This window comes from Schistocerca gregaria, chromosome 2, assembly GCF_023897955.1.
Source record: "Schistocerca gregaria isolate iqSchGreg1 chromosome 2, iqSchGreg1.2, whole genome shotgun sequence".
NCBI classification, from domain to species: Eukaryota; Metazoa; Arthropoda; class Insecta; order Orthoptera; family Acrididae; genus Schistocerca; species Schistocerca gregaria.
The window spans coordinates 79721350-79742763 of record NC_064921.1 but is presented as its reverse complement, the minus strand read 5'-3'; the positions used below and the strand labels follow the sequence as shown (position 1 = coordinate 79742763).

Below are 21414 nucleotides of genomic sequence, written 5' to 3'. Positions count from 1 at the left end.
ACGTGTCCCTGTCAGTGCCGTGTCTAGACGCATCAGGGGTCCCATATCACTCCAGCTGCACAAGCCCCACACCATAACAGAGCCTCCACGAGCCTGAACAATCAACTGCTGACATGCAGGGTTGGTGGAGTCATGAGGTTGTCTCCATATCTTTACACGTCCATCCGCTCGATACAATTTGAAACAAGACTTGTCCGACCAAGCGAGCACACAGAAGTGCCGCAACACGACGTGGCATGGTCTTGGCTGATGTCTGAAGTAGTGCTGGAGGGAACTGACACCACGATTCCTGCAGGTTTCGTAAGAGTACGAGGGTATGGATATCTCTTCTGAACGGCAAACGTTGCAAGGCATCACAGATACGGTCATTAATCTTCATGGCTGGCGAGTTTGCTGCTCGGGGAATGTGTTTAAACTCAGAAGAGTGTTCCTGGAGCCACTCTGTAGCAATTTTGGACATATGGGGTGTCGAGTGTTCTGCTGGAATTGTCCAAGTCCATCGGAATGCGCAATGGACATGAATGGATGCAGGTGATCCTACAGGATGCTTACGTACGTGTCCCTGTCAGTGCGTATCTAGACGCATCAGGGGTCCCATATCACTTCAGCTGCACAAGCCCCACACCATAACAGAGCCTCCACGAGCCTGAACAGTCCGCTGCTGACATGCAGGGTTGGTGGAGTCATGAGGTTGTCTCCATATCTGTACACGTCCATCCGCTCGATACAATTTGAAACAAGACTTGTCCGACCAAGCGACATGTTTCCAGTCATCAACAGTCCAATGTCGGGGTTTGCGAGCCAAGGCGAGGCGGAAAGCTTTGTGTCGTGTACTCATCAACAGTTCACAAATGGACCTTCGGCTACGAAACCCATAGCGATGATTTTCGTTGAATAGTACCTGCACTGATACTTGTTGATGGCTCAGCATTGAAACCTGCAGCAATGAGTTGCACTTCTGTCACGCTGAACGATCCTTGGCCGGCCGGTGTGACCGAGCGGTTCTAGGCGCTTCAGTCTGGAACTGCGCGACCGATACGGTCGCAGGTTCGATTCCTGCCTCGGGCATGAATGTGTGTGATGTCCTTAGTTAGGTTTAAGTAGATCTAAGTTCTAGGGGACTGCTGACCTCGGATGTTAAGTCCCATAGTGCTGAGAGCCATTTGAACCATTTTTTTTTGAACGACCCTCTTCAGTCGTCGTTGGTACCGTTCTCGCAGGATCTTCCTCCGATGTCGGAGATTTGATGTTTCGCTAGATTCCTGATATTTACGGTACACCCGTGAAATGGTCGTACGGGAAAACCCCACTTCTTCGCAACATCGGGGATGCTGTGTCCCATCGCTCGTGCGTCGACTATAACACCACTTAAATCTTGATGACCTGCCATTGTAGCAGCAGTAACCGATCTAACAACTGCACTAGACACTTGTCTTATAAAGGCGTTGCCCAACACAGCGTCGTATTCTGCCTGTTTAGATATCTCTGTATTTGAATACGTATGCCTATACCAGTTACCTTGGCGCTTAAGTTTACCTCTCATCACGGACTCCGCAGAGGGTGACAACTTCACTTAACGACTGAGAGCAGTTGCGTTTGCCTAGAATTGTTAGTGCTAACAGACAAGCAACACTACTTGAAATAACCCATAAAGCCAGTGAGGGGCGTACACCTAACGTATGCGTTAGCAGGGTGAGGCGAAATTTGGCGTTAATGGGCTATGGGAGCGGACGACCCATCGTGTGCCTTTGCTAGCAGCATGACATCGCCTCCAACGCCTCTACCGGACAAACCAGTATCCTCATCAGATGAGTTCCGATTTCAGCTGGTAAGAGCGCGTGGTAGCATTCTAGTGTAGCGCAGACCCCACGAAGCCATGGACCCAGGTTGCCAACAGACCACTGTGCAAGCTGGTGGTGGCTCCATAATGATGTGGGCTGCATTTCCCTGGAATGGGACTATGTCCTCTGGTGCAAGTGAACCGATAAATGTCTGATAATGGTTATGTTCAACTACTTGGAGAACATTTGCAGGCATTCACAGACTTCATATTCCCAAACAATGATGGAACGTTGAAGAACATTCCGGAAAATTCGAGCGAATGATTTGACACCACATCGCACGACGTGAATCCCATCGAACAGGTATTACACATAATTGAAAGGTCAGTTCGTGTTCAGTACTTCTGTAAGGAAGTTCCAACTAGTTCAGCCGATGCCATGGCGAGTTGATGCAGTTCGCTGGGCAAAAGAAGGTCCGGCACGATATTGAGAGGTATTCCATGGTTTTTGTCACCTCAGTGTAAGTTATTACTATAAGTTATTCATTGTGACGCTGCAGCTCGAGCCAGTTTCGTCACGAGCTGAGATCCTTACACAAGCGCTGGCGTAATGTCAAATAAGAAAGAAAGATATTCCAGTTAACTAAATTCTGGTTTATATTCCTAGGGAATATTGAACGCCGCACAATTAAGCCACGATCCTCCTTTAAGAAATGCTTTAGTATACCGTACACAGATGGTCAAATAATAATCGAAGCAAAAGGAGATAATCTCGAAAGAGCTGTTTATCACCTTTAGTTTTCGACTTCTAAACGTAACCGGAATATCTTCAGTAATAATACAAAAGTTATAGTACTCAAAGGAAAATAGCTTGACAGATCTGTAATAAATAATGTAATACTCGAACAGGTAAACCATTTTCAGTATTTGGATGAATTTGGAAGCAATGAGGGGAGCAATTAAAATAACACACACACACACACACACACACACACACACACACACACACACAGAGAGAGAGAGAGAGAGAGAGAGAGAGAGAGAGAGAGAGAGAGAGAGAGAGAGAAAACTCTAAATAGTGAAAGAGACCCAGATGAAGTTTCACAAAGTCGTAGCAATACCTCCTGTGGGTCTCAAACCTGGGTTCTCACGCAGAAGGCTGCGAAAATGAGATTTCTCCTTAGTGGTACAGGGCTCAACCAGAGAAGATCGCTTGAGAAATGAAGATGTTATAAATGAATTACAAGTTGGTTCATTGCTTAATAAAAATAGATATAAATAGAAACTGATGGTGGGTCACGTAGATAGAACCAGCGGAAAAAACGCTAATGTGCTCCTGTTTCAAAAGTCTCTGACTGAAAAGTGGGGCGCCAGACGCCTCTGACTACCTCTCTCAGCACCTTTAAAATTTTTCCCGCATGTTTTGGCACACGAACATACTCGCACTCTTTTTAACGTGCAACTCACATCTCATTCCTACAAGCTGCCTCAAAGCCGTCGACACACGGCACGTGCTTGTAGACGTGATTCTGAACTTTGCAGTGGCGATTGTCGGCCTTATTTGCATCGCAAAACAAACAGTTCGTTCACAAAAATGGATGCGTGTAGAATTCCTACGGTAGCTCTATTAAAAGGAACATTTCCATTACTGACCACATGCTCTAGTCACTCTAGTCATGTTATGTCCGTAGTGTACATAAATAAAAACTTTAATATCCGTGTAATAAGACAAAAATGAAAGATACATGTCCACTCAGGAAAGACATCAGCTAATAAAAATGCACAGAATCAAATATACTCAGAGAGCGCACTTATATTTACATAACATCAAATATTATAGAAATTATTTCTGTTAACCGCGTACGAAATTCCCACAATCTTCCAGTAAACACAAAGGTTGAGCCGGCCTTGTGACCGAGCGGTTCTAGGCGCTTCAATCCGGAACCACGCGGCTGCTGCGGTCGCAGGTTCGAACCCTGTCTGGTGCATGCATGTGTGTGATGTCCCTAGGTTAGTTAGATTTAAGTGGTTCTAAGTCTAGGGGACTGATGACCTCAGATGTTAAGTCCCATAGTGCTCAGAGCCATTTGAACCACTTTGAACAAAGGTGGAAAAGACGTTCCGATACAACGGGACGCTAACCATCCGATTTGTTTTCGGTTCCGTATCACGATGACTCAGCCAACCACACTACGTTGAAACGCGGTGTAAATGAATATGGTTTTCTATATCTTAGTCTCTTAAATGTATTTGACATTTTATTTAATCATAAAAAATCCAAACTAGAACGACACTTCATGAATCTTATATGGGTCGTTGCCTTGAAACGGCCTATTCTCATAACCCACGAGTTATAACGCGAAAATTGTAGTATCCTACCCACTCGTCTAATATAGGGCGCCTAGAAAGCTGTTCTCTCGGATCGCTAGACAACAATTCAACCAAACAGTATTAATGGAGTGGGCCGTGCGTGGATCGTGTTCGTGCCATATCTCATTTGACATCCTGTTTTTACTGTACTACCACCTCGTTATGTTAATTTCAATTAGTGGTGTCACTGAGTTGCCGCCTTGCCGGCCCGTGAGCGGCAGCAGCGGCAAGCCCTGGCCGTATTACCTTTGCTGACTGATATTACTTCCAGATTGTCGTGTGTTCGGAGTTAGTTCGGATCTGCCAGTGAGTTGGGAGGCGCTAGCAGGGCAGTTCGGACCTGCCAGTGTTTGACTTAGGACGAAGCAGAAGTTCAGTCGGGACGCGGCGGCAGTGAGGGCCGGACAGCCATCCATGACTCGCCCGACGGTTGCCAATACAAATCATTTGAGTGCGGACCACCTTGGTTGGTATTCGGTCGGTCGTCTTGTCAAGACGACTTGTATGTTGGCCGGCGTTCGCTTATGGGTTGCCCGCGTGTGCCGACTCGTTATTCGTTCTTGTTATTGCACAGTCGCTGCCGTTAGTATTGTCTAGTCCTTCGTGCAAGTGTTCATGAAACTTGTGTGCAGCTTGTGATGTCGACTGCTGAGTTATTTTAGCGCTGTCTCCGTGCTGAGGTGTGGCAGTCGGTCGGTTGGTGTGGATCAGCGAGGAAATCTCCGCGCGGCGCCCGCTGGCGGTCTCTACTCAGTGTCGGAGTGTGTGAGAGCTCTTCCGATAGCTACGAGGTTCGTGGCTTACCGGCCCAGGACATCAAAGTTGAGTGGTGATTTAATAACCGGAGCCAGTCAGCTCACTTTGTGCCGTTTGTTTTCATGGTTGGGTGTTGGGAGTATTCCCGCGAGCAACAGCGAGTGTTCGAGTTGGCGAAAGTTTGGTCACCACCCGGTGGAGTTTAACTGTATTCTGTTTAATTGAAGTCCAAGTGCACCAGCGGTCTTTTCTACTTTCTGGTCGTTAGCGTTCCGGTTACCTGCCCCGGCCGCTGACGTAAAATTCAGGTAGTGTCCTTTCCTCACCGTATTGTCGCTGTCCAACACGTGTGTGTGGTTTTGACAGCTTATTCATACTTGGTTGTGGACGGCTACGCCTCTTACGTCTTGGCTTTGGAGTTCCTTCTGTACTGGTCGGGTGGAAAGCAAGTCGTCTTATCGGTGGATCCGTTGACTGTCTCTTGGTTGGGTTGCCGGCGGATCGGATATAGTTGGGCCGATTACCTGTCTCCCCTTAGCGAACATTAATATTTGAAGTGCAGACTGATCCCCAGATACCTATGACCGCAGCTGGCTGTACTGCCTTTTCTTATTGGTGTTATTGTGTATTTTAATGGCTCATAGCCGATGGTTTGAATTTGTACGCTTTTAGTTGGGTTTTAAATAATGGGCCTTCAGCCGTTTTAAAATTAAAATTCCTTACTTGCTAAGTCTTAGATTGTTTGGGCCTTCGGCCTCATTTGAGATAATATTTAAGGATAAAACCTTGCGCTTTCTGCTTTTGAAAATTTATTGTAGTTGTGTTTTAAACCATAGGCCTTCAGCCGTTTTAAAAATTAAAGAGGTTGTGTGCCCTTAAGCCATAAGATTGCGTGACATATTCAGTCGATATTTAAGCTCGGAAATTTGCGCTGTAATGTTTGGGCAACTATATGAAGCTATTGAAACGTCCCCAGAAACAAATGAACAGTCATGCCAGTGAAAGACGTCACCGTCACCCCGAAAAAAAATATTCATCAAGTCAAATCGAACGGCAAAACAATACTGATTTGCATTTCTGATGCCAAGGGTGTAGTTAATTCAAAGTTTGGTCAAAACCTATTATTTGGAAGTTTTAAGAAAAATTGTTCAAATGGCTCTGAGCACTATGGGACTTAACATCTCAGGCCATCAGTCCCCTAGAACTTAGAACTACTTAGACCTAACTAACCTAAGGACATCACACACATCCATGTCCGAGGCAGGATTCGAACCTGCAACCGTAGCAGTCGCGCGGTTCCAGACTGAAGCGCCTAGAACCGCTCGACCACCGCGGCCGGCAGTTTTAAGAAGATTGTGCTACAGTACTCGCTGAAAGAGACCAGGTTTCTGGCATACTGGTACTTCCATAACAACAACGCACCTGCCCACACAGAAATCTTTGTTAAGACAGTTTTGGCTAAAAATGGCATGGTCCTGCTGCCCCACGTACCTTGCTTTCCGTGCGACTGTTTCTTATTTTCACATATGAAGAGGGGCATGAAATGACACCGATTTGACAATACTGAAAAAGTCAAGGAAAAAGAACAAAAACAAAAAAATGAGGGAGGATCTGTCAGCCATTTCTAAAGATGACGACAAAAATGTATCGAAAACTGGAAGCACTTGTGGGATTAATGTGTTAGTCGTAATGGAGAGTATTTTGAAGGTGACAAGGTTGCTTTGCAAACAATTTGAAAATATTTTTTAAAAATAATTCCGTTTTTTTTGGGTACCGTTTCGTATACGATATGCTGTAATCAAAAACCCGGTGTCATCAGTTGTAAATCATGCGAAGTCTATCTATGCAGTCGACTGTTCAAGTAATTCTGTTATTGACTCACAATAAAAACAATACAAATACACGTGTTGGAGTAATGGAAGAAACCTAGAAGAGAAACGCACCGTAACGAAGAGAAATGGTATAAACACATTCTCAAGAATGCAATGTGTCTCCAACATATAACGAACACAGTGGGCGCAAGTGGGGCTTTATACACGCCTAGTATACATCAGGAGATGACGCCATATGTTAATAACAATATCTGCTACTTTACATACGTAATCACGAAATACCTTGAGTATTCAACACCATATCACCCAAACAATATATGAACTAAGGCTCCATGCTGTGTTTACTTACGTTCAAGATATGGTATACAAAAGCAGCAATGTAGTAACATTGGAAGTTCATAGACTAAATGTATTGTACACAATGTAGACAACAAAATGCTTGTCCTATTAGGTCCACTTGCACCCATAATGAATTTTATTAGTGTTGGAGATACACGTGGTTCATACCGTCTTGGTCTGTAAAGTACAGGGTGGTTGTAACTACACTTTTCGCTACTTCAGGAGGCCCCCGTGACAAATGATTGATCGTAGAACATTGAAGCTTTGTAGAAGCATACATAGGTACATTTTTTTCTGGGACTATATCAAGGACAGAGGCGATAGACGAGGAGCTCGGAATTCCGTAGGAGAAATTTTATTCGGGATTAGACTTTTTCGCTCATAAAAGTTTCAAAGCATCTTTTAAGCCTATAAAAATGATTTTTTGAAAGTTCTACATTGCTGTCACCCCTTAACGCGACTCGAACGACTGTTTTAGAATTGGAGGTTTGTAGTAGCCTGCTGGATAATGTCAGCCACCTTCGTCATCGCCATGTGCAAAGAAGAAATCGCAGCCACCCGATTTCTTCGTGAGTGCCATCATGTCTCTGATCTCTTTGCCTTACAAAGGAACCTTCTCCCCTACAGTTTCGCCAGTGTGGAGGTTAAATTTAGATTGTGGCAGGGACTTTATTGGTCTCATGCAGATATGGTGTTCTGTATACAGACTGAAGGGGCGAGTTAAAAATTGTACCAAGATCGGGAATCGAACCCGGGTCGCCTGTTTACTAGGCAGGCGTGTCACTCACTAGGCCACTAAGCGCACCTTCGTAGTAAGCAAAGAGACCTTGGTTCGATTCACGACCAGTTTTTCACTCGCCACTTCAGTCTGTATGCAGAACATCATATCTTTATGGGGCCAGTAAAGTCTCTGCAACTGTGGCATTTCGTTTGTATATGTACTTGCTCCTGAATTGCACGCTGGATCCCCCATTTACGTTCGATGTTGACAAGGGAACCTCCCCATCGCTTCCCACTCACACTTAGTTGTAAAATAGCCCAGTGGATAGCCCGTAAAAAACTGAACACAGATCAAGCACGAGAACAGGAAGAAGGTGTACTGAATGATGAAAATAAGATAAAACAAAAGCAGTGAACCGTTCGAGATTAACAAGTTCTACGTAAATTAACTGTATTAGCCATGGTTAGCCATGGCGTCGTGGTCACTGTGTTGCTCTGCGAAGGGGACAAGCCGGGTTGTAAACTACAACTTTTTTCACAACTTTATGAACTGTCCATCGGGTCACTGAAATTTTTTTCCCTCTTTCTGTAGCCTGGGAAGTTGTGATACTCTGCATTGGCTATAGAATATGAGTCATGTGGTAATTCATTACCGTCGCATGTAAATGTGATGAACAATGGCAGCAGGCGAGATACCACATAGACGTCTCACACAAATGAAAACAACAAATGAACGTGTGTGAACTAAGTTATGATAAAGGAACTCAAGAATCAAAACTTCCAAAATGGAAAGGAACTTAAAAAACATTAAAAATATACGTTTTGACAGAGCACAAAGAAACGTGTGATGTGAAACTTGTTTTCGTTCGTTCGTTGCAGCTTCTGTGACGAACTGTTATGTTTTCATTATTTCCTTGATCGTGATCACATTGACATTTATACGAACTCCTAAGTAGGGCAAGGAGTCGTATGTCACTCACTCACCAGGCGTAGAAGTCAGGAGCGTCGATAAGAGATTCCTATCATATGACACTCGTACTATCACCAATGTCATGTATGCCACACCAGACGTGGTTTCCGGTGGAAGATTCTGTTTACTTACCGCCTTGTCATCAAACGTTTGCGGTTCGTATTCGAAAGCCACTTCCTTTCGGCTGCTATCAGAGTAGGTGTGCAGAATCATCTTTCATTATAGGTCCCTTCCTTATACATCGATGTTACAAATGGACGTAACACTACGACGCAGGTATGAATTTGAATAAAGCGAACAGCGAAAAAAATAACAATAATAAAGAAAGGCACGAGGGAGCTTTTGCAGCGCATCACCGTGACCACTTTTTTAATTATTTTTTATTAAATTTTTATGGGTCAGGTGATGGGCTGGCGGAGGCAGGATGGCAGGGATCACAATCCGAGGCCTGGCTACTGTGTTTCCTCCCCCCTTTTCTGGGGTGTGGCCAAAGGTATGAAACTTTTTTTGTTTTTGATTTTTTTAGATTTTTGGTTTTCATTTGAGGTTTTTTGTAGCTATTGACTTTTTTGCCTTTTATAGATGCGAAACAGAACAGACAGAAACTAAAGGTGCCACTCCACCCATCTAAACGTAAAAATGGCTCCAACGCCGTCTAGATTTAGAGAGTTCAGTAACAAAAGAAAAAAAGAAAGAAACGGGACCTTGCAGCGGTACTATTGGCATGTATCCAGGTCGGCTTCTGGCTAACTTAAAAACGATATCTATACCCCTGAGTACATCAGGCAGCTATCTTCTCATTTCACTTCTCACATCCAGAACACCCCAGCTAGACGGAGGGTTAGTGAATAAAGAACAACGGACAAACATTCTGTATATCTCAAGTGTCTCCGCAAGATCACATATTGCTCTTGTTATATGTACCAGAAGTCTATGATGTTCTCGTCATCGGTGCCATACAGATAATATGTCGCCATCCCCTTTATCCAATTGGTCCAATGTGTGTGAATTTCTAAGAGACCAAACTGCTTAGGTCATTTGTCCCTAGACTTACACACTACTTAAACTAACTTATGCTCAGAACAACACACACAGCCATGCCCGAGGGAGGATTCGAACCTCCGGCGGGAGGGGCCGCGCAGTCCGTGACATGACGCCTCAAACCCCCCTTTGTCCAGTTTACAGCGTTTGTCCTGACGGTGGGAAAGTATACTTTGAGAACAGTAGGTCGTCAGCTTTGATCGCCGGGTGTGCCGTACGCATTAAAACGGCCAGTATTTTCCTCTTTAGTAGCCAACAGTCGGCTGTAGTGCAACAAACCAAATGGTGCTCGTCGGAGTCGCGGACCGCACAGTGGGGGATATCGGCGTGTCGACCGGGTGAATTTCCTTTTTTTTTTTTTAATCGTATGCCCACCCCCCCTCCCCCCTTCGGGCAGACCGTTCGCCGGGTGCCGGTCTTTCAGTTTGACGCCACTTCGGTGACGTGCAGTCGATGAGGATGATAGGATGATGATGAGGACAGCACAACACACAATCCGTGGGCGGAGAAAATTCCCCGACCCAGCCGCGAATCGAACCCGGGCCAAGAGGACTGACAATCCGTCACGCTGACCATTCAGCTATCGGGGGCGGGCACTAGGTGAATAGAGTACAGTCGTGGATTGTTCGGGAATTTGGCGTTCACCACTACATATCACAATGCACGTGCCTCTGTAGAGAGAGGGAAGATGAACAGCTCTCCATATTCTCTGCCACTTCTGTGCGACCAGATTGCGAGATTGTTGCTGGGGCAGCTTCGTAGTATGTCTTTCGTTGTGGGAAGCATGGTCTCCGGCAAACTGCCCTGAACGTAACTGTAATCGACGAAGAAGTCCAGAAAGTGTGCGAGCGGTGCCGTGACGTGGCCAACACTGACTGGTGGACAGAGCGAATGGGGAGCCACTTCGTTGATCACACCGCTCTCTAAGGTGACGTGCTCGGTTCTCCAATAGCGTTGCATCGCACTAGGAAATAACACACGCGCCCTGCTCCTCATGTTTACGAGTCCGATGCCTCCTCCTCTCAAGGTATGGTAGCGAATTTTGAAGAGGTGGTCAGCACTTACAAAATGTGCCAAGACCGACTGTAATCTTGACGCGATCGTGGTTGGTATTAGCCACGACATCGGCGGTTCTTTTCTTAGTTCAATGTTGCAATTGTGAGCTTGGACCGTTCGCTGTTTCTTTTCCGCTTTTATTCTACAGTTCAGTACGCCTCCTTCCTGTTTTTATGCTTGATCTGTGTCCAGTTTTGACAGGCTGTCCACTGGTTACTTTAGCACTAAATCTGAAGGGGCTGGGATGGGGAGTTTTCCCTGTGTGAACCGCTATGCCACGAACAAATGCACCGAACAATAATGAACAAAATGAGATCAACACAAAAAAAGATTGCTTAGTTGTTAACGCAACTGCTTTGTAATCGGGAGACCTGTGTTCGATTCCCGATCTTGGTACAAAATTTCATTCGCCGCTTCAGCCTATATACAAAAAATGTGTTTTCTGTTCATTGTCATTATTTGCTTACAGCAGTGTACAGTGAATTATTGATTACATCTGTGCTTTAGTGCAGAGTATGGAACTGTTTTGTTTGATTGAAATTTGTTTGTTATTGTTCCATATGTGAACTGGTTTCCTGTTCTTATCCTTCGTGTGTGTCTGTGTTATAGCGTGAATGGGAACAATGGAAGTTGTGTGCTTAGGTAAGCGCTATCTGATAAAAAGAGTCGCAAAATCCATTTGAAACTGTATAACTGTATTGCAATGAACATTTGCCAGAAATAAATCGAAAACGTAAAACCGTATACTAAATAAGCTATCTTTCGAAATTCTATATTGTGAAGTGCAGAAAACAGTGCTACATTGTGTGACGTTACAATGCTTGTCTTACAATTATAAAACACAAAGAGTCAATGTCCACAATGCTTTGTATTAAGACGCCCTGTGACTTTACGTACGAACACTGGCTAAATTTATTTCCGAACATTAAATGATGCACACGGGAACATGTAACAACGCACTGTAGGAATAAGACTGCTTAGAAATCAATGAAATCTGAATTTTGCCTAAACTGGTCATGATGATAATGTTGAAAGACAACGCGTAACTGTAAATGAACTTATTGTGGCCTGACTGCAATGTCGAAGTGGCCGTAACAAATTTTAATCACTTATCTCGTGGCAACAGAAACTCGGTAGTGATCGAAAGTGGTGAAAATGGAAACGCAGCTTAGCAACAAAGAAGCTAAAGAAAAACCTTGCCAAGTGCATCGCAAGGAAAAGCAACTATGCTATGCACATTGTGCTTTATTTTGAGGGACTCTTTTTCATTCGGTAATATACGGCGAAACACAATTACCAAACAAAATTTTAGTGAGGAGACGGTGGGAGAAACTAAACATATTGAATGACTGAAAAGAGTGTAGCATTCAAAAACTGGCTTATGAACCTCGTCCCTAAACAACAACAACCATCTTTACAAAAATCGCTTCTTACAAAAAATGACTCTGACAAGAAATTAGTTAATGAAATGCTAAAGGAGTGGTGAATCTACGGAAGGGTAAAGAAAAGTGTAGACACTTTTCGACAGTTAACATCGTTGGGACAAAATGACATAGCTGCAATTTTGCGCGGCAGCATAGTCCATTTGTTTTCTCAACACATGTTGGCGAGCGCTTTTCAGCTGATGACAGTACAGCAATGAATGAAGTAAGAATGTAGTTTGAGCAACGCAAAACCAGATTGAAGTGGTCCTAGAAGTACGAAAACATGATGGAGGTACAACGGCAATGGCGTAATGAGTATTGAGTTCGGCCACCAACACGTACAACAATTTATTGTAGTCGGGATAAACTTGGAGCCGACGGTAATGTTCAGAATGCACATTAGGGAAGGTCTGCCCGACCAAAAACATTAAACGTCCAGCTTCCAGCGCTGCTGTGTTGCAACATTTTGTTAGGTCACCTCAAAAATCTGTGAAGCAGGGTGCACGTGAAAGAGGGCATTAACGTGTGACAGTGTGGTCTGTCTTCGCTCGGTTTGATTGTCTCATTCTCCTTGGAAGGTGACGTAACTGGCGAGATGTGTCTTCACATGCTGCAAACATCGATTTTACCCGTCATCCGAGAGGTGTTTGGAAATGGAAGATTTTACCTACAACAACATGGCGTTCCACCTCACTAACTCAGAGATGTCAGAGCCTACTTGGATCTGGAGGACGGATAGGTCGAAGGCGAGGTGTTGAATTCTCACCACGGTCTCCAAAACTTACACCTCTTGACAAATGAAATTTATCAGCAGAAGCCAGCTACACTGAATGGCTACGAGAAACCATCGAGGCATCCTGTGCGGCTATCACACCAGCAACACTGACAGCCAAAGTTTGGTCAACAGCTCATCCGCAGCGACGTTCTTTAGTTGTTAATGGTGGTCACTTTCAACATTTAAAATAACCTTCCTCCGTGCAAGAATTGTAACAGTATGTCACTTTGTTCCATTAATATTGATTGTCAAAGAGTGGTTACAATTGTCTGAACCCCTCTGTGTATCCCGAGTCCAAGAAGCTACGTGAGCAGCTAGCTTTGTTTAATCGCGCCTCAACAATCAAACTGACCCTAACCAATAACGAAAAAATCGTACTAAATATGTGCCTTTCTCAAACTCATGATAAATGAAGTGCGAGCAAGCAATTGAGCGAATATATTATCTCAATATCTTCACATCTCTTTAGTCTTTACAAAATCATATTTACAAGAAAGCAATACACTTTGGGTTTGCATCTCTGTGTTCTGCTAGTTATTTCGAGACCGCTCAGCAGCCTGACCAACACCACAAATTCTCACTGAATGCCACACTGGCAACGACAATTTTGTTGACAACCAAATATCCCATTGTTTGTACTCAGTCCGCCCCCGGTAGCTGAGTGGTCTGCCGGCACGGTAGCTCAGCGTGTTCGGTCAGAGGGTTAGTAGCCCTCTGTAATAAACAAACTGAGTTAATCGATCAACAACTAACTTAAACGGATGTCTTTCGACGTCCGCCCCGAGCAGATGCAACGAACGAAAGCGAACAAAATGAGATTAAAAAAAAAAAAAATAGGAAAAAGTGGTCAGCGTGACAGAATGTCAATCCTAAGGGCCTGGGTTCGATTCCCGGCTGCGTAGGAGATTTTCTCCGCTCAGGGACTGTGTGTTGTGTTGTCCTAATCATCATCATTTCATCCCCATCGACGTGAAAGTCGCCGAAGTGGCGTCAAATCGAAAGATTTGCACCAGGCGAACGGTCTGTCTGACGGGAGGACCTAGTCACACGACATTTGTTTGTTTGCACTCCGAACCTCGGTGGCGTAACTCATCACCTGTTGAAGACTCCTGCTTGAAAAATATCCAGTATGGTGTACGTCACATCGAATAAAAAGAGACCTCATATCACTTTCACTGAATACCAAAAATAAGTTCGTAACCTTACAAGTGATCTCGTCAAAGCGAAAATTATTCGTTTTAAAATTTGCATATTTTATTCGTAACTTTTCTCATTCTGTGTCTACCTCCACAGTTCCTTATTTAATCACTTCGGTATATCCTGCAAGTAGGGACGAATTCGATTATCTTATACTGTCAAGACTGAAACAGAAACTTAATTTTCCCACAGACTGGACACAACGTGGAGATCTCCCCTCTCCACATTCAAACGGAGTGACTTACCGTCAAGTCCGGTTACATTATGCCAGTTTAAAACTAAATATTCGTTCCCGGCCATTACATAATTACCTCCATGTCGTCAGTTAGGTATCTCTAGAATTTGGGTAATTTTGACACTAAAAGTTTGGGACACCGTGTAGATGTCCACAAGAGAGGAGGAAAACGATGCATTTGCATTTTCTGCATCAATCTGAACCTGATCAGCTGCTATCCTACCAGCTGCTTGCAATTCCGAAGATTACGGTAAATACGTCTGCTGTAAAATTACTACATTGTTGTTGTTGTTGTTGTTGTTTTGGTCTTCAGTCCAAGAGACTGGTTTGATGCAGCTCTCCATGCTGCTCTATCCTGTGCAAGCTTCTTCATCTCCCAGTACCTACTGCAACCTACATCCTTCTGAATCTGCTTAGTGTATTCATCTCTTGGTCTCCCTCTACGATTTTTACCCTCTACACTGCCCTCCAGTACTAAATTGGTGATCCCTTGATGCCTCAGAACATGTCCTACCAACCGATCCCTTCTTCTAGTCAAGTTATGCCAAAAATTTCTCTTCTCCACAATTCTATTCAATACCTCCTCATTAGATATGTGGTCTACCCATCTAATCTTAAGCATTCTTAAAAATTACGACATATTAAAAATGTGGACATATTAGCTTTAAGATCTGGCTGTAATTTAGCAACTGTACGTCAGTAAACTTGGAAAGTTGAAAATGTCATCCAACCAGATGCAAATAAAGTTTTATCTAAACCCTTGATCTAGCCTTCGTAATTATAAAATTATCTTCTTCAGAAGGTTTAATGGCCCTAAAAATTACGTTAGTGGTTACAAAATACTTTGAACACGAAGAAGTAACAATTGTGATAAGCGCACACATTCGTTTGTTAGGTTAGTAAATGCCACGGGAAATCGATGTTTAATAAAGTTACAATTTGGCAGTTATATGAGTCACGGTTCCGGTTGGCGTGTGTAAGAGATAATGAGTGATTATACTGTGTCCCTAGCTGTCCCGCGCGCAACATTCTCTCCAGGAAAAAAATCCTTGACATCTCGATTGATCGTTTCATTGTGTTGCCCAGTACCATATCGGAACGTCCAAAAGATATATCTCTAGCTATAGACACAACAAAAACAATCCACTGTTCCAGAAAGCAGCCTATACGTAGGGCGTCCGAAATGATGTACGGGGCACTGCTATCGCCCACTGCTAGTACACGAGAAATACACCCTATAATTAGTGTGGCGATCGAATCTTTTGCACGGAATATCCTAAACCAGTTTCATACTATCTGTCTCCGTTCTAGGGGCGTCCTTTGGTCAGAGAAAGGATAACAGGTTTTACTGTCTGGCGGCTGCGGAAAGTAGCTTGATTATAAATTCTACGTGAAAAGTAGTTTGTCCTTTGCATTGTCTCTGTACCTGTACAGCTGATTTAACAGAGATAAAGTGCATTCGACTGCAATTTTGATGTCTGTATTATTTTCCGCTTCTTCCTGTTTGAAATTTTGAGGCCAGTAGGGAACATAAACAGAGGTGTCCCTGTAATTTGCAGTAGCTACATAAAAAAGAAGCTACAACACTTGAAGTGAAATGTAGAGGAAGATAACAGCTTTAGAAAGAGATTGAAAAATTACTGTTATCTGTAGAAATAACTCTGAAGGAAACGGGTATCATATCACAAGTGTTGTTACGGCTTCCACCGTTTCTCGCTTCCCACTTTCCATTTCTTTCTATTCAGCCGGTCTCTTTCTTGGAGGTCTCTGGCCACCATTGCCTCACAGCCACCTTCGTTCCATGTTCTTGGTGGGCCTTCTAGTGAACGGGATCTGTTTTGGCCATCTGTCCTCACCCATATTTTCTAGAAGGCTGAGACGCAACAGCAATTTTGTTTCTGTTTCATGTGTTATCGTCTAGCTGGCTCCTATAATCACTGAGTTTTACTTTGAGTCTATAATTTTGCTTTCACCGTTTTCTCTCGACGTTAGAGGATTTATTGGGAAAAACTTACGATTCCAAATACAGTCCATCGCTGGCCACTACCTTCTCACATCTTTCGGGTAACATCCCGCGGCGGAAGAACTGGGCTTCTTTTGAGAAAATCCATGAATCGACCTAATTTTGCCCTTGTTGAAATGAACGGAAGTTCTGGTCAGCCAGGCCGTGGGCCACTGAAAGGTGGTGGTCTGGAGGATAATGCCGGTGGGGTAGGACTTAGATTTCTACGTATCCAAGGCTTTTGCGCAACGGGGTAGAGTACTGTCACGCTGCTAAATCAGTGCTCTGTTCAAACGCAGCAGTTTCCAATTGCTTTTGATAACAATCTCGTGTGACTGTTTTTGTGGGTTTCAGTAGCCTCGGAAACCTACTCTCTTCCAGCGCCATGCTGGTTTTCGGCGTCAGAACAATCGTTCTTCAAGTTTTGAAACCATGCTCTGCACGTTCTTTCACTAATATGTGCCTCACCATAGATCTTATCAGGCATTTTATGATCCTCGGCAGCAGATGTCTTCAGGAAGAATGTAATATCCACTGATATATTTATTCAGTAAATTATTTACATCATCGTGTGTGGAATCTGAATGAACATTCTGGTGATATTAATAATAAAGCATTTATTCGTTACTAAAATAACAAATAATTATTGTAAGTGACATAATTGAATATTCTGTAAAAACCTGTACTCAGACAATGCCTACGGAAAAAGATAATGAAAAGCCTCCATCTTTTCTTATCTATAATTCTTCTAGAATAATCGTTCTTCTTGTTCCAACAGTTGGACTGATCGGATATGATTGATGTCTTGTAGCACTGGGGTCTGTAAAAACTGTATTACGTTGCTAAGTATTATTTGAAAAATAGTTTATGTCATTGAAATCAATATATGTGTGTTTGAATTTTTATTTTAATATGATTCCCGTCCTATGTAAATGTTAAGTTTTCTATTCAGCTACAATGGAGCGCAGCGATTAGCGCTATTGATCTATAGCGCGGCTTATTGGTAAAATGCTGAATAATAAGTGATTAATATTGAGAAATGCTTTTAAATGTTGGTGCATATAGTAAAGGTACAGAAAAGAATCAATATATATTATTTGTTAATAGTAAAACAATGCCTCAACCAGAGTCGAATAAGTGATTGTTTTATGTTAGCCACCATCTTAGTGAAAAATTGCAGCGGCAATTTTAAATCGAATTTTTTAACAGACATAAATCTTGATGGTCAATTATTGCGATAATAATTGTGTATTGGTGGCCCAGAACCCACTCAGAGGTAATAATACCACTTAGATCGTGAATAATCATTAAATATAAACAGCATCTTTCGCGATAAAAATTGTACTCTGCTAATGTATGAAGCCTGAGTATTTCGTAAGAACGTTTATGAAATATTCCTGACAGGAAAGAATTCATTAGTGTTGCGCGCATATGGTACTGTCTGTAAAAACTGTTCATTTTGCTTAAAGAAAAGTGTTGCCACCTCGAATAACAATAGCGGTAAATTGTATGAGATCACTTTTGTCCATGAACTTAGTGCCATTCACTCTGCTTGACAGACAACATTACTACACGTTCACCGGTGGAGATTTATTTAACAAAATAAGGGCTGTTAGCCGGGAGAGGCAGTGATTAAATAAAACTTCATGTTACGCTAATGGTAAGTAATTGGTTTTGTTGTAGTCCTGTCCAAAAAATATCAAGTCATCGCACGCCAAGGGCAGAAAATCAAAACTTCCCGCAAATGGCGAGAACTGGGCTCGTAAGTGACGTATTCAGTCGAGAATAACTTTATAATGCAACCACAAAACGACTAACATTTTGATGGCGTTATATTTACAAATGCCCATACCACTCACCGCTACTGCCATGTACTGCAAAAGGGCGAAATCAAAGTTGTAGACCTAACACACCCTCGGGACACCACAACTTCTCCTGCTCAAGTCTATTTCCAGCGCCAGAAGTTTCTTTCTCTGTCAGTTATGCAACTGCAGTGTCTCTGCATTACATGCGGTAGTACCCTGAACAATGGTTGTAAATATGAAGGAAAGGATATGAAATTCAAATAAGCTATAAAGCAGCACTGAGTCCAAGAACCAAGATTAAATGCTTCACACAATATGCCCTCCTAGATAAAAGATAAAAATACGTGGGAGAACAATTAATGGACTGCTTTAGAACAATACGTAGCTTGGAAATAAATAAAAACACGGGGAAAAGAAAGGACATCAGTATCTAACTATATTCTTAAATTCGTGAAGGGATATCAGAAAAAGCGAATACATTTTACTCTTTCTTCAAAGTAAGACACTTGGAAGAGGCTTCCATTGAAAGAATCTCCAGGTGTTAAATGATGACCTACAATCATACGACACTTCATGTATGAAAGACAGCGCTTATATGCAAGCTAAACATGGACTGCGGGAAAACCAGCAACGAAGTTATTTGAAACGTCACTGTGAGAAAGGGAGCAAAATATGAAATAATTGTGCCGCAAACGACTGCAAAATGAAATATTATAGCAGTTAGTGACATGTATTCTAAATTAAAAGCTTTCCAGCCCTTCAAGCTACTCTGTATTTGAAAGCCTGTCCATCTCTACATAGCGACTGAAGCTGACACCAACTTAAAGCTGATACTGTAGTCATGCCTATACAATATTTAATCTCATTCCCTTTCACTTCTATCCAGAAGGGCCTTATCACTCTATCCCATCGTGTAGTCGCTTTGAGCGATGAATTTCTTTTTTTTTCTAATTTCCTCTTCCGAGCTAATCTTTTCTTCTTGTGTCAATTTTCAACCACCGTACAAGGCTACACTCCAAGCAAATACATTCAGAAAAGACTTCCTAACACTTAAATTTATATTTTGTGTTAACAAATTTATCTTTGTCACTGATACTTTTCTTGTTATTGCTAGTCTGCATTTTATATCCTCTCTACTTCCGACATCCTTCAGTTATTTTGCTGCCCAAATAGGAAAACTGGTGTACTACTTTTAGACTTTCCTAGTCTATCTTCGTTAACCGGATTTAATACGACTACATCTTGTTACCCCCGTTTTACTTTTGTTGATAGTCACCTTATAACATCTAAGGAGTTCTCTTGAGCAGCTAGCTCTAGCAATGAAAATTAGACTTGTAGCTAAAAATAGGCCGGACTTTATCGACAATGTCTGTTCAGAAACGGGGATTACCGATCATGATGTCATTATATCAACTACGATTACGAAAGTTAAGAAGACTAGGAGAGTGTTTTCACTAGATAGAGTAGATAAGCAGTTATTAGCATCTCACTTACACAATGAACTGGCAACACTTAATTCTAGTAAAATGGTTGCAGAGGAATTATGGACAAAGTTTAGGCAGATTGTAAATAGGAATCTGGAGAGTTATGTGCCTAGGACGTGGATAAAGGATGTAAAAGATCCACCATGGTTTAATAACGAAATTCGGCTGGTTCCGAGGAAGCAGAGGCTGCTGCACTCTCGGTTCAAAAGGGACAGCATAAATGATGACAATCGAAGGTTAGAAGAGATTCGTGGGTCGTGAAAAGATCTATGCGCGAAGATCTACCAGAGAACCCGAGAAAATCCTGGGCTTACGTAAAATCGTTGAGGGAATCTAACGCTACTATTCAGTCCCTCGTTGACCAGTCTGGTGCGGCAGTTGAAGATAAGAAAACGAATGCCGAAGTTTTAAATTAAATAGTGAAACAGTGACAGTGACAACTCAATGTACAGTGTTTGACAGTGATGAAGATGAGGTTCAGATGGTTCAAATGGCTCTAAGCACTATGGGACTTAACATCTGAGGTCATAAGTCCGCTAGACTTAGAACTACTTAAACCTAACTAACCTAAGGACATCACACACATCCATGCCCGAGGCAGGATTCGAACCTGCGACCGCAGCGCGGTTCCGGACTGAAGCGCCTAGAACCGCTAGCCCACAGCGGCCAACAAAAGGCGAGAAAAAAGAAAACGTCTAAGTGGTTGCAGATGACAAACTGTGGAACAAAAAACGCAACACATCAGAAAAACCACACCATGTTGTAAAAAGCCATAAAATAAAAGCCCACTGAAAATGCTGATACTGCAGTGAAACATGTTTGGGTTAAAAAACAAAATTGTGTTTTGCTAAAGGCGGACCCTATCCAAAAACATACATATTATTAAAGCAAACACGGAAAAAAGAGCTTCAAGCCCAAGATGATTAGTTAAAGAAATCGTTCACACAGGAGAATCTTTCAAATATACCGCAATTTGACCATCGGACAACCTCCGGTATTGACTACATATTAATAAGCACACCTGCGTAGAGAAACAACTGAAAGATTTGAAATAAACCACCAGGTCCGGATGGAATCCCAGTTCGATTTTACAAAGAGTCCTCTACGGTATTGCTCCCTTGCCTAGTTTGCATTTATCGTGAATCTCTCGCCCAGCCCTCGGTGGCTCAGAGGGATAGAGCGTCTGCCATGTAAGCAGGAGATCCCGGGTTCGAGTCCCGGTCGGGGCACACATTTTCACCTGTACCCGTTGATATATATCAACGCCCGTCAGCAGCTGAAGGTATTAATATATAATTCTAAATAGGTTCAGCATAGACAGCGGACGGGTGATTTTCCACAGGATGATGTTGTACCCAGTGCCCAAAAATGGTTCAAATGACTCTAAGTACTATGGGACTTAACATCTGGGGTTTTCAGTCTCCTAGAACTTAGAACTAATTAAACCTAACCAACCTAAGGACATCACACACATCCATGCCTGAGGCAGGATTCGAGCCTGCGACCGTAGCAGCAGTGCGGTTCCGGACTGAAGCGCCTAGAACCACTCGTCCACTGCGGCCGACTGTACCCAGTGTTTGACATTAAAGGAACGAGCCTGCATTTGTTCCTTCCACAGCTCAAAACAT

General features: G+C 42.9%; 1 non-coding gene across 1 annotated transcript; it reads left to right on the top strand.

Annotated features, from left to right (window-relative positions):
* The first annotated feature begins 20940 nt into the window (after nt 1-20940).
* On the top strand, nt 20941-21015 carry Trnat-ugu (transfer RNA threonine (anticodon UGU)). Its single transcript has one exon. It is a non-coding gene; the product is annotated as a tRNA-Thr (tRNA).
* The last annotated feature ends 399 nt before the right edge of the window (nt 21016-21414 follow it).